Here is a 12,949-nt window from a genome sequence, read left to right on the forward strand (position 1 = left end):
ACTACTCCACTGCTGTTGCCTGTAACATCTACCTTTTCTGAGGCAAGTATCTTTGAACAGCTCTTCTTGGTTCCAGTCGCATTCACACAGATGACAACCAGTACTTGCGCTTCAACTGCACCGGACGATGATGATGATATTACAGCATTATCAGCAGTCCACTCAAATTCAACCGTTTGAGCCTGCAACGGCTGGGTGCCCTTGACGTACTTTTCTTTCGATGCGGCGCAGTCGGCCTCTTTCATGCCATCATTCGGAGTGAAGCCAGAAAAGGTGCCCTTCAAAATTTCGGCGACTTTCGTTATGGCACCCGTTTTGAACTTGGCCACAACAGCATACATTTCCACAATCTCCGTTGCCGCTTTGACGGTGCACTTCACTGTCGCACCACTCACAACGGCAGTTACATTCGCATTTAAGTCGTCCTTCTTTTCGTAGTCAGCACTAGCATCAGGAGACCATTCCAGGGTGTCACATTTAATGGGTTCTGGGCCTTGGGTTACTACTCCACTGCTGTTGCCTGTAACATCTACCTTTTCTGAGGCAAGTATCTTTGAACAGCTCTTCTTGGTTCCAGTCGCATTCACGCAGATGACAACCAGTACTTGCGCTTCAACTGCACCGGACGATGATGATGATATTACAGCATTATCAGCAGTCCACTCAAATTCAACCGTTTGAGCCTGTAACGGCTGGGTGCCCTTGACGTACTTTTCTTTCGATGCGGCGCAGTCGGCCTCTTTCATGCCATCATTCGGAGTGAAGCCAGAAAAGGTGCCCTTCAAAATTTCGGCGACTTTCGTTATGGCACCCGTTTTGAACTTGGCCACAACAGCATACATTTCCACAATTTCCGTTGCCGCTTTGATGGTGCACTTCACTGTCGCACCACTCACAACGGCAGTTACATTCGCACTTAAGTCGTCCTTCTTTTCGTAGTCAGCACTGGCATCAGGAGACCATTCCAGGGTGTCACATTTAATGGGCTCTGGGCCTTGGGTTACTACTCCACTGCTGTTGCCTGTAACATCTACCTTTTCTGAGGCAAGTATCTTTGAACAGCTCTTCTTGGTTCCAGTCGCATTCACGCAGATGACAACCAGTACTTGCGCTTCAACTGCACCGGACGATGATGATGATATTACAGCATTATCAGCAGTCCACTCAAATTCAACCGTTCGAGCCTGTAACGGCTGGGTGCCCTTGACGTACTTTTCTTTCGATGCGGCGCAGTCGGCCTCTTTCATGCCATCATTCGGAGTGAAGCCAGAAAAGGTGCCCTTCAAAATGTCGGCGACTTTCGTTATGGCACCCGTTTTGAACTTGGCCACAACAGCATACATTTCCACAATCTCCGTTGCCGCTTTGATGGTGCACTTCACTGTCGCACCACTCACAACGGCAGTTACATTCGCATTTACGTCGTCCTTCTTTTCGTAGTCAGCACTAGCATCAGGAGACCATTCCAGGGTGTCACATTTAATGGGCTCCGGGCCTTGGGTTACTACTCCACTGCTGTTGCCTGTAACATCTACCTTTTCGGAGGCAAGTATCTTCGAACAGCTCTTCTTGGTTCCAGTCCCTTTCACACAAATGACAGCAAGTACTTGAACTTCAACTGCACCAGATTGTGATGATGATATTACAGCGTTATCAGCAGTCCATTCAAATTCGACCGTTTGAGCCTGTAATGGTTGGGTGCCCTTGACATACTTTGCTTTCGATGCGGCGCAGTCGGCCTCTTCCAAGCCGTCCTTTGGAGTGAAGCCAGAAAAGGTGCCGTTCACAATGTCGGTGACTTTCGTTATGGCACCCGTTTTGAACTTGGCCACAACAGCATACATTTCCACAATCTCCATTGCTGTTTTGACAGTGCACTTCACTGTCGCACCACTCACAACAGCTGCAGTTACATCCGCACTTAAGTCGTTCTTCTTTTCGTAGTCACCACTAGCAGCAGACCATTCCAGGGTGTTACACTTGACTGGCTGAGATGCTGACGTACGAAGGAAGGAAGCAAATAACAGCTGGATCAGGACAACCTTCGCCATGGTGGTTTTCATGTATTTCTTTCTTCTTTTCTTTGATTTGAGTATGTTAACGCTTTTCGGAGTAAAGATGTAACTACCGCGGACACTTGATTTTTATATATATTTTATTATTTATCTAAGTCCGGTAGCGATAGGGGTGTCGAAAGTGAATGATGGGAAAAATATTACTTGTATATTTTGTACGAACTCCTATGATCCTTTCGCAGAGGGCGGCAGGAGGCAGTAGGAGAAAGTCAAATTAGGGGACCTTGACAGCCTGCTCACCAGGGCCCGGGAGGCAGCCCAAGCCAATCGGATTCGGGAAATCACCCACGCAGTTCTATCAACAAATTAAAGTTTACTCTCTCTCTCTGCCCAGCGCCGGTGCTGGCATCGAGGCAACCAGTCAAATAGCGTGAGTTGCAATATTTCCGCATTTAGGTATTAACTATACAACTTATTTTATATCTCTATATCTCTGATTATCGATGGTGGCGCCCCGTTGTCGGTAGACTACTGCTCATTGAATCTACTGGCGGGCAACTGTATTCTGTGTAGGACTATATATATATATATATATATATATATATATATATATATATATATATATATATATATATATATATATATATATATATATATATATATATATATATATATATATAAATGCGCTTTGTTATTTGATTAGTTACCAATCGTTTAGGTCCCCTTTAATACTTCAAGTGCTCATTAGCATAGAGTCATAAGCAAACATCTTCACGTACCTCATGAGGAATTGACTCGGTGAGGGAGGATTGGCGCGGAAAAATTTATGAGGGTGAGGGCGAGACAAGGCAGGGGTGCCGATAGAGGGAGGGAACGATGCATAGAATTTGGGTAAGGCCATGTCACAGAGTTCATGCCTGCCCTGGCTTAAGGTTTTAGGGTTTTAGTCTGGGGAGCCCCGATTCCAGAAAACGCCTGGACGACGAAGTGAAAACGATACCTATAGGCCTCCTCCTTGTTTACAAACAAACAAGGCGATCGAGGTGGCGCTGCAGTCATCTGCGATCCCACAATAGGCAAAAAGTATGGGAGCAGCACTGGCGCCAAGCTTATCAAGCCACGTTATTGTGGTCTGAAGGCGCCTTTTGGCACACCAGATAACCAATTTTCAGGAATTTATCAGATAAAGCCAGACATAGGATCAAATAGGATCATGTAATACCCCGTATTTGGGGGCTTTGAGCTGTATTCTAAATAAAATAGATATATGCATAAGATATTAAGCTGAAATGTCATGCCCATTAATCTGGACTCCAAATTGATATCACTGCTGAAGCGCGTTTACAAACAAAGAAGGCGACTGAGGTGGCGTTGCAGTCGTCTGCGATCCTACAGTACGCAAAAAGGATATGGACCACGCTTCCTGATTAAAACGCTTCTGCCCCGTCATCTGATAGAAATAAATAGGTTTGCTGTCCTCGCGTGCAAAGACAAAAGTAAATATTACAATCTTATGCAAAAAAGCATGGATAATTATGTTTTTCTAATTAACGCATGAGAAGACTGACCGCCAAAGCGTGGTCCATCATCTTCCGTCCGCGGCTGTACACGTGTTTACCCATATAAAGAAGTCCTCAAACAGGTTTTTTTTTTTCACTTGCGCAGTGAGCTGCCGCGCGAGCAATGCATGGCTAACCTTCGCCCTGTTCCCCTGAAATGATTTTGATCTATTTCATGATGAAGATTGCCACTGCGTCTTGACAGCCGCTGATATGCTCGATTGGAGCTGCATTTTTTTATACCGAGCGGTTTTAGTTTTATCCACAGCAACTAACTGTGAATGCAAGTTGTGGTGCTCAGCATCGCCGAGCGATTGAGCTCATGATTCAGGCTCTCTGAAGATCTTTATAAGTACTACATCATGGTGAATGGCACGCTGTGTCACTCTGAGTTTATCTTATCATGTACCTGCGGCCAAGGTGGCCGGCAGTGACCACCGCGACCGCGGCAAATTGCAATTGCAATGCAAGCTAAAAGAGTGAATTCTCGTGATAAAATCATCCGAGGGTTTAATAATATGTTTCGAGCGAATTACATCGTATGTGGCTTGAACGCGCTGCTTACGAGCGATAAAATTACCGTTTACTTATTCGACTGAAGGAAGTTGCAAGCACCCAAAGCTTCGAAATTCTCGATGCCCTCCGCGGTTGATTTGCTTTGAGAAAACAGCAAATAGATAACAACGTTGCTCATTTTCCCTGGCGGGAAGCAACGCTTGCTTACGAGCCTTGAACGCACTCTCCACCTGGAACGACGTGCGGGACCGGGCACCACATGCCCTGTACGTGGAGTTTTTTCATGTATCGCATTTGTCTTCATCGCGGAGGCTCTCGAGATACTCACACAGCCTTGCGTGCATGAACTCAACAGAATCCGGGTCGAGTCGATTATGAGAGAGAAAGAGCGAGTTTTGAATGGGACATGCGCGTGACTGGTGTTTTGCTCTCTTCGTCTACGTTTTGCCCTTTCTCTCTAAAAGGGGACCCGACTCGACTTTTGTCGGGTTCATGAAAACCCGCTGAGCACATTGTTACTTCGTCTGCCAAAAAGACGCCTGCGCATCACAATAACAGGCTTTTAATTGACAACCCTGACCACAGTGCCGCTCCCCTGTCCGTGACTGTACACATTCTCTAACAAAGGAACAGGCCTACGTATTAGAATATACTGACCTTCGTGCAGGAGTAATTCGCGGCGCGACGCGCGCGCCCCTCGCGGCGGGAAGAACAGTTTCGTAGTGACCCGTGCGCCCGGCCGTGGAGCGGAGCCGCGGCGGATCTGCTGTGCGCGGGCCACATTCGCTGTTCGTTCTTTCGATTCGCGGCATTCTATAGTCACAAATGAATTGCTAGCTTACAGTCCTTGGGTTGCTGCTGTTGCGCACATTTTCACTGGCCTGATAAAATATTTTTCACGTCCCCGAATAAGCTTTACGAAGCGAAGCGACGCTAAGTTTGGATCGCTGCCGTCCAACTAGCAGTGAGCTGGCAATCATGCCCGAGTTTGCCGCGTCCAGACTTTCCGCAAAACATTTTTTCCGAAAGAGGACACACTACCTGCACCTGCATTAGCATCCTTTCTCAACCCCGCAAAAACAAAAAAAAATGTTTAAAGAAATTGGGCAACTCACGGGCATCAGCGCTATCTGCATAGCGTGCTCGATGAAAGGAATGCACGTCTACTGGGACCGCCGTGCGCGCCCAATGGGCCGCGCTCGTGGATGCAGTTGTTCATTGCATAATATTTATTTAAACTGTCCTGTGGTCTATATTTCTGTCTACGATAGCTTGCATAAGCACCAGTACAATGCAGAGCGTCATCAACGGGAATGGAGCGTTTTAATTGCGCATTTACTATGTCTTGCGCTTAGTTTCGCGAAATTGGCTTGGAAACTTTTTTTTTTGCTTGCTTTCATTATTTTTTCCTCCCTCTCAGCTTGTTAATTTTTTTTTCCTTCCACACCCTTTCCTCCCACGCTTATGCCGCTACTTTTCTTCTTCTCTTGGGTGGTTTCCTTTGTCCGTCCCCCAGCCTGAGGAAAGGGCGGAAAAAGAAAGAATAACGAACTGTTAGGAAAAGAAGTTAAAATAAGCTGAAATGAAACTTAATTTCATGAAGACATTTTGCGCAACATTGGAAACATGGGAAGCTGCCGAGTCTTGACAACCTACATCGGACGATTGGCCGATGTCTGACCCGCATTTATCATTTCCCCAAGTATTCGCCTTGTCTTCCTGAAATGTATGCAAACCAAACAAAAATATCTAAAAAAAAAACTTCCCTATCTGACGTCGAAGTACCAGCAGTTCGCTTCGCCTTCCTCTGCAGATGCGATTCATAAAGCCCCTGTCAACCATTCCATATGCTTTATTCATTTAGTTGTGTTAATGACATTTCGATGTCTACTGAGCTGTTGAACCTCGAATGATGTTGTTGTTGTGGCTGTAGGAAGAAGGAAAAGAAAATGCACGGGCCTGCTACTGGCTATGTAGCTGTGCCACCTCCGCTGCCTCATGCAGACAGAAGAGATTTGATTTGGTTGGTTGGTTTGTGGGGTTTAACGTCCCAAAGCAACTCAGGCTATGAGAGACGCCGTAGTGGAGGACTTCAGAAATTTCGACCACCTGGGGTTCTTTAACGTGCGCTAATATCGCACAGCACACGGGCGCCACTTCGTTTCGCCTCCATCTAAACGCAGCCGCCGTGGTCGGGATTCGATCCCGGGAACTCCGGCACAGTAGTCGGGCGTCTTACCACTGCACCACCCCGGTTTGATTGATTTGATTTATAGGTAACTGTCTCACGTGTTTTCTGTGGACACCTCAACCGCGCCGTAAGGGAAGGGAAGGGAAGGGAAGGGAGGGAGGTGGGAGTGAAAGTGGAAGGAGAGAAAGACGAGCCATAGTGGAGGGCTACGGAGTAATTTCGACCACCTGGGGATCTTTAACGTGCGCTGACATCGCACAGCACACGCACACTAGACAGAAGAGATAGATTGATTGATTTATGGGAAGGGAAAGGTGCAGTAACTGTCTCACTTGTTTTCTGTGGACACCTCAACCGCGCCGTAAGGGAAGGGAGGAAGGTGGGAGTGAAAGTGGAAAGAGAAATAAAAGCCATAGTGGAGGGCTACGGAGTAATTTTGACCACCTGGGGACCTTTAACGTGCGCTGACATCGCACAGCACACGGACGCCTCTTCGTTTCGCCTCCATTGAAACGCAGCCGCCGAGATCGGGTTCGAACCCGGGTACACCGGCACAGTAGTCGGGCGTCTAACCACTGCACCACCCCGGCGGGGCATACAGAAGAGATAATCAGTTCAGTTCAGTCGTTCAGTCGTGTCCGACTCTTCGTGACCCTATGGACCATGTCACGCCACGCTTTCCGGTCTCTCACTATCTTCCTAACATCACATAACTTCATCTGCAGTGCCTCGAGGATGCCATCTAACCATCGCGTTCGCTGCCTACCCCTTCTCCGGCGACCCTCAACCTTTCCCAACATCAAATCTTTCTCCAGCGACTCCTCTCTTCTCATCAGATGACCAAAGTAGCTGAGCTTTAACTTTAGAATTTGACCCTCCAATGAGCAGTCAGAGTTTATGGTCGACAATATGGACTGATTTGACCTTCTGGCAGTCCAAGGAACTCTCAAGAGTCTTCGCCAGCACCACAATTCAAACGCGTCAATTCTTCGGCGGTCAGCCTTTTTCACAGTCCAACTCTCGCATCATGGAAAGACCATAGCACGAGTTATACGGATCTTGGTTGGCAGACTAATGTCTCTGCTCTTTACTAGGCGGTCAAGGCTAACCATTGCTCTCTTTCCCAGAAGCAGGCGTCTCCTAATTTCATGGCTGCAGTCTCCTTCCGAGGTAATCTTGGAGCCCAAGAAGAGAAAATCTGTCACAGCTTCCACTTCTTATCCATTGATGCTCCAGGACTCGATAGGGCAAGACGCCATGATCTTTGTCTTTTTAATGTTCAGTTTAAGCCCAAACTTCTCACTCTCTTCTTGTACGCGCATCAGAAGTCTCTTGAGTTCCACTTCACTTTCTGCCATTAAAGTGGCATCATCCGCATATCTAAGGTTGTTGATACGTTTTCCAGCAATCTTCACTCCAGCTGAAGACTCGTCCAGACTGGCCTTCCTCATGATGCACTCTGCATATAGGTTAAGTAGGCAGGGCGACAGTATGCAGCCTTGCCTCACTCCTTTCTCAATCGGAAACCAATCAGTAAGACCATGCCCAGTTCTGACTGTGGCCTCTTGCCCTTCATACAGGTTTCTGAGGAGACAGATGAGGTGAATTGGAACTCCCATCTCTTGGAGAGCTTGCCACAATCTGCTGTGATCTACGCAGTCAAACGCTTTCGCATAATCAATAAAGCAGAAGTAGATGGGTTTCTGGAACTCTCTTGCTTTTTCCATGATCCAGCGAAGGTTGGCAATTTGGTCTCTAGTTCCTCTGCCCTTGCGAAACCCAGCTTGCACGTCCGGAAGCTCGCGATCCACATACTGCTGCAGCCTACCTTGGAGGATTTTCAACATCACCTTGCTAGCATGCGAAATAAGCGCGATCGTGCGGTAGTTGGAACAATCTTTGGCACTGCCTTTCTTTGGAATGGGGATGTAAACTGACCTCCTCCAATCCTGTGGCCACTGCAGGGTTGTCCAAATCTTCTGACATAATGTATGCAGAATGTTAACAGCGTCATGGTTGGTTGAGGTTTTGAAGCAACTCAGCTGGAATGCCATCAATTCCGCTAGCTTTGTTCTTAGCAAGGCTGGCTAAGGCCCATTCAACTTCACTCTTCAGGATGCCCGGCTCGAGGTCAGTAATCACAACCGTCTTATGTTGGTTTGCACATTCGGGTCCTTCTTGTACAGTTCTTCTGTGTGTTCCTGCCACCTCTTCTTTACCTCTGAGGCTTCAGTGAGGTCCTTGCCTCGTTTGTCCTTTATCACGCCCAGCTTAGCACAGATGCTTCCTTTGATATCTTTGTTTTATACAGAGCTCTTGTGTTCCTTAATTGGCTGTTGTCCTCAACTGCTTGGCACTGTATGTTCAGGAAGGCATTCTTATATCTCCTTACTATTTTCTGAAAATCCGCATTGAGAACCTTGTATCTTTCTCTTTCCCCCATAACTTTTGCCATCCTCCTTTCCTCAGCTATTTGCACAGCCTCTTCAGATAACCAGTTTGCTTTCTTGCATTTCTTTTGCTTTGGAACTACCTTAGTAGCAACTTCTTGTATTATATCACGAACATCAGTCCACATCTCTTTGGGCTCTCTGTCTTCTAGATCTAATTCTTGAAATCGATTCCTCACTTCCACAGCATATTCTGATGGAATTTGATCCAAATCATACCTGAAAGGCCTTCTAGTTTTCTGCATTTTCCTCAATCGAAGCTTAATTTTGGCAACAAGAAGCTGATGATCGGTGCCACAATCGGCCTCAGGCCTTGTTTTTACTGCTTGTATAGCGCTTCTCCATCTCTGCCGGCAAAGAATATAATCGATCTGATTCCTGTACAGACCATCCGGTGAAGTCTATGTGTACACGCGCCTCTTGTGCTGTTGAAAATGAGTATTCGCTATGGTCAGGTTGTTTTCTTGACAAAACTCTACTAGCCTCTGCCCAGCTTCATATGGCTCGCCCAGACCGAACTTGCCTATAATTCCGGATATTTCTTCACTCCCGACCTTAGCATTCCAGTCTCCTATGAGAAAAACGACGTCTGATGATGGGGTGCGGTCTAAAAGGCATTGTAGGTCCGCATAAAATCTCTCAACGTCAGCTTCTTCAGCAGTAGTGGTCGGTGCATAGACTTGGATAACTGTTATGTTGAAAGGGTGACCTTGGATCCGAAGTGAAATCATTCGGTCGTTTTTGGGGTTGTACCCTAGCACTGCTTTGCCCATTCTTCTGTTTACTATGAGAGCGACCCCATTCCTTCTCTTGGATTCGTGCCCACAATAAAAGACATAATGGTCGCCGGAGTTAAATTCTCCCATTCCGGTCCACTTGAGCTCGCTGATACCCAAGATATCAATGTTCAATCTGTCAATTCCTCGCTTGACGACATCCAGTTTACCTTGCAGAAGAGATAATAGAGAAAAATAAAAGGAGGAGGGAGAGAAAGACGCGCGTCTCAACAACAGCCGTCGTTCACCACCGAAGCGGTGGCGGGTGCAATGACGGCCTACAACAGATAAAAATTCGGTGGCAGGCAAGCCTCCGCCGCAAGCGGCGGTGACCCACCTCGAATGATGAGCTGTTAATCATGCCGTACTGCTATGGAGAAAAAAGCAGAGACGAAAGGAAGAAGAGGGAGAGAAAGACGCGCGCCGCAACAACAGCCGAGCCATTCAATGCAGTTCATCTTTACACAGACTCTCTCACTGCCCTTAAACAGCTTAAGGCCGTTCGACGCCCATTCCAAATAACACAGTCCACATATGCTCTCTTCAAAGTACCCATGTCCTATTCGCATACACTGGATTCGCGGTCATGCTTGCGATCCACATAATATTCAAGCAGATGCTATGACGCATATAAACACATCAGGCGATCCACCACCTTCCCCTCTTCCCCCAGATCCGTTCCTGTCCCACGTTTCGGATTCGCAAGTTCTGCGCCAGCGAACACGCGCTCTCATTCCTCCGTGTTCGCACCCTCTCCCCCGTAGGGCGGGAGGAGGTGACAGTGCGCCGGATCCGGGCAGGGGCGGCTCTGACCCCATCTGTTCGACATCGATGGCGGGAAAAAGATCTACCAGTGACTGACAGGTGCCCTCACTGTGAGACTCCACCTGACGTCTGCGATGTGCGTCACTTGTTGTGGACGTGTCCATCAACGACGCACATTAGGCAACGGATAATCATGAAGGTGGGCCTGCAGTGGAATCGCGATAGTGATTATGAGAAATGGACAATGGACAATCGCTATACTGCCAACCTTCTCGAATACATAAGCACAACTGGACTTCACTCCTTCTTTTAACTTTCTATCTCCTGCATCCCATTCCCCCTTTCTCAACTTATGCCTTGTGGCAAACTCTTCGAAAAAAAAAACAGCCGTCGTCCACCACCGAAGCAGTGGCGGGTGCAATGACGGCCTACAACAGATAAAATTTGTTGGCTGGCTAGCTCCCGCCGCGAGTGGCGTTGTTCTACTGTCCCAGCCCCATAGGGCCAGGAACTGCCACCCTTCACAGGCAGCGGAGGTGGCTCAGCTACAGAGCTAGTAGCAGGCCCGTGCATTTTCTTTTCCTTCTTCCTACAGCCACAACAACAACCTGCACTGACACCAAATAATCAGCCCCTGCATTCGAACTAGGGAGTCTCCATAGGAACGCGTTCTTAGGGTGATGCCAACTCAAATAGGAGTGGGACGAGTGGCCGCAAGATTTGGGGGTTAGCCACTGTGCAGACAGTGGCTGCTAAATTTAACGGGCCGCCGCTATTTTTGGGAGCCCTCCACTCTGGCAGCCTTCTTCTTCCAATCCCTCCTCCCTCTCTTCCCTTACAATGTGGTTTAAGTGTCCACCCAGAAATGTTACAGATACTGTCCCTTTCCTTTCTAGACCAATTTACAATTGTACTACAGTCGAACCTCCCCGCCGGGGTGGTGCACCGGTAAGACGCCCGACCAATCTGCCGGAGTTCCCGGGTTCGAACCCGACCACGGCGGCTGCGTTTCGATGGAGGCGAAACGAAGTGGCGTCCGCGTGCTTTGCGATGTCAGCGCACGTTAAAGATCCCCAGGTGGTCAAAATTACTCCGTAGACCTCCACTTTCGCTCTGTTCACTTTCACTCCCACCTTCCTCCTTTCCTTACGGCGCGGTTCAGGTGTCCACATAGCAAGTGTGACAGATACTGCGCCTTTCCCTTCCTGTGAACCAATTATTATTATTATTACAGTTATTATTACCTGCCCATCCACCTTCCTAGGCAAAGTCACATCGCACTTGTCATCATGAAAATGGTTTAAGCACTTATGTTAACCCCCCCCCCCCAAAAAAAAAAAAAAAAGGGGGGGTCTTGAAGGAAATAAAAATGAAATGAAACGAATGAAATGAAATGAACCCGGATTATTCGAATTTTAGTTATATCGAACTCACGGAATATCTACCCCCTTGAAAATCCCATGTAAAAGTATAGGAAAGCTCTGTCGTATATAGAACTCAATTTCACCGGCCATTTGATATCAAACTTCGCATCACGCATTGGTCGGTGCGCCTTCCCCAAAGACGATCGCATCACCCTCGGCCGTTTGCCGCGTGTCGTTTTCAAGCCACGCACGGAAGGAATGAAAGGGCACAGTTCGGCGACGGCTGGAAGCAGCGCCGGGTGTTGGCCAAGCCCTTTTCCCAAAGGCGCACGCGTCTACAGCGATCGTTTGTCGCGCGCCAGCATGTGACGTTTGCAAGCCATGTGTGTGAAGGAACTAGAGGGAACCAATGCAAGGGGAAAAACGCGATAGAGCGAAGCGCAAGGGTGTGCCCACTCTTCTGCCGAAGCAACACCAAGTTTATCTCTCCCCTTCCTCTCTTTCCTGGTCTTCGCAGAAGCACGCACTACCATAGACTATAAAGGAGGTTATGGCACTACGCACGCGCGGACAAGTCACCTCGATCCGTGGCAGACGCTTCTGTGTGTTGTGAACGCTCTGCGCGCGGCGGCTGACTTGCAATGCGTGTCTCGCGTCGTCGTGCTGAACCTGCGTACGGCGGCTGCAGACGCTAAAAAACGGCAGATATTTTTTTGCCTTCTTTTTTTGCGAGTCCTTCATCCGCATTTGTGCTGAATGTTCGACATAGCGTGGTGGCGGTGAAAACTAATTTCCAATTGATACAGGATAGGCGTCAACCTATTCGCCTACACGATGGCCTGGACCTTGGACCCGGGCGGCGTGTTCGGCCAGTCGGATTAGACCTAGCTGAGTCTCAGGGTGTGAGCTATGCAATGGTGGCTGCGGATGCTAAGAAGCAGCAATTTTTTTTTCTTTTGCGAGAGTCATTGATTCTTGAATCTATGAATCAACGAAAGCACGCGGTCAGCTGCGATCATGAACCCGGCTTTTAGCATTGTTCGCTTCAAACGGCATTTGCAGCTATCACGCTTTCCAATGATTTTGTGGCAGTGGACTACGCCCGCCCCAAGCGCGGAGCGATAAATCGAACCAGGCGTCTGCAATCAAGCCATCAAGGGCACTCCGCCAAGTTCGCTCCCTGCCACAGCAGGATCTATGAAGAATATAAAGAAAAGATACCCCGTGACGCTATCGCTGCGCAGCATCTTGGCGCGCTCTTGGCGTTGAAACCTGACCTGACTTACCCCAACACAAATTAGCTTTGCCTACTG

This window comes from Amblyomma maculatum, chromosome 10 (genome assembly GCF_055883805.1).
Source record: "Amblyomma maculatum isolate TAMU_Amacu chromosome 10, ASM5588380v1, whole genome shotgun sequence".
NCBI lineage: Eukaryota > Metazoa > Arthropoda > Arachnida > Ixodida > Ixodidae > Amblyomma > Amblyomma maculatum.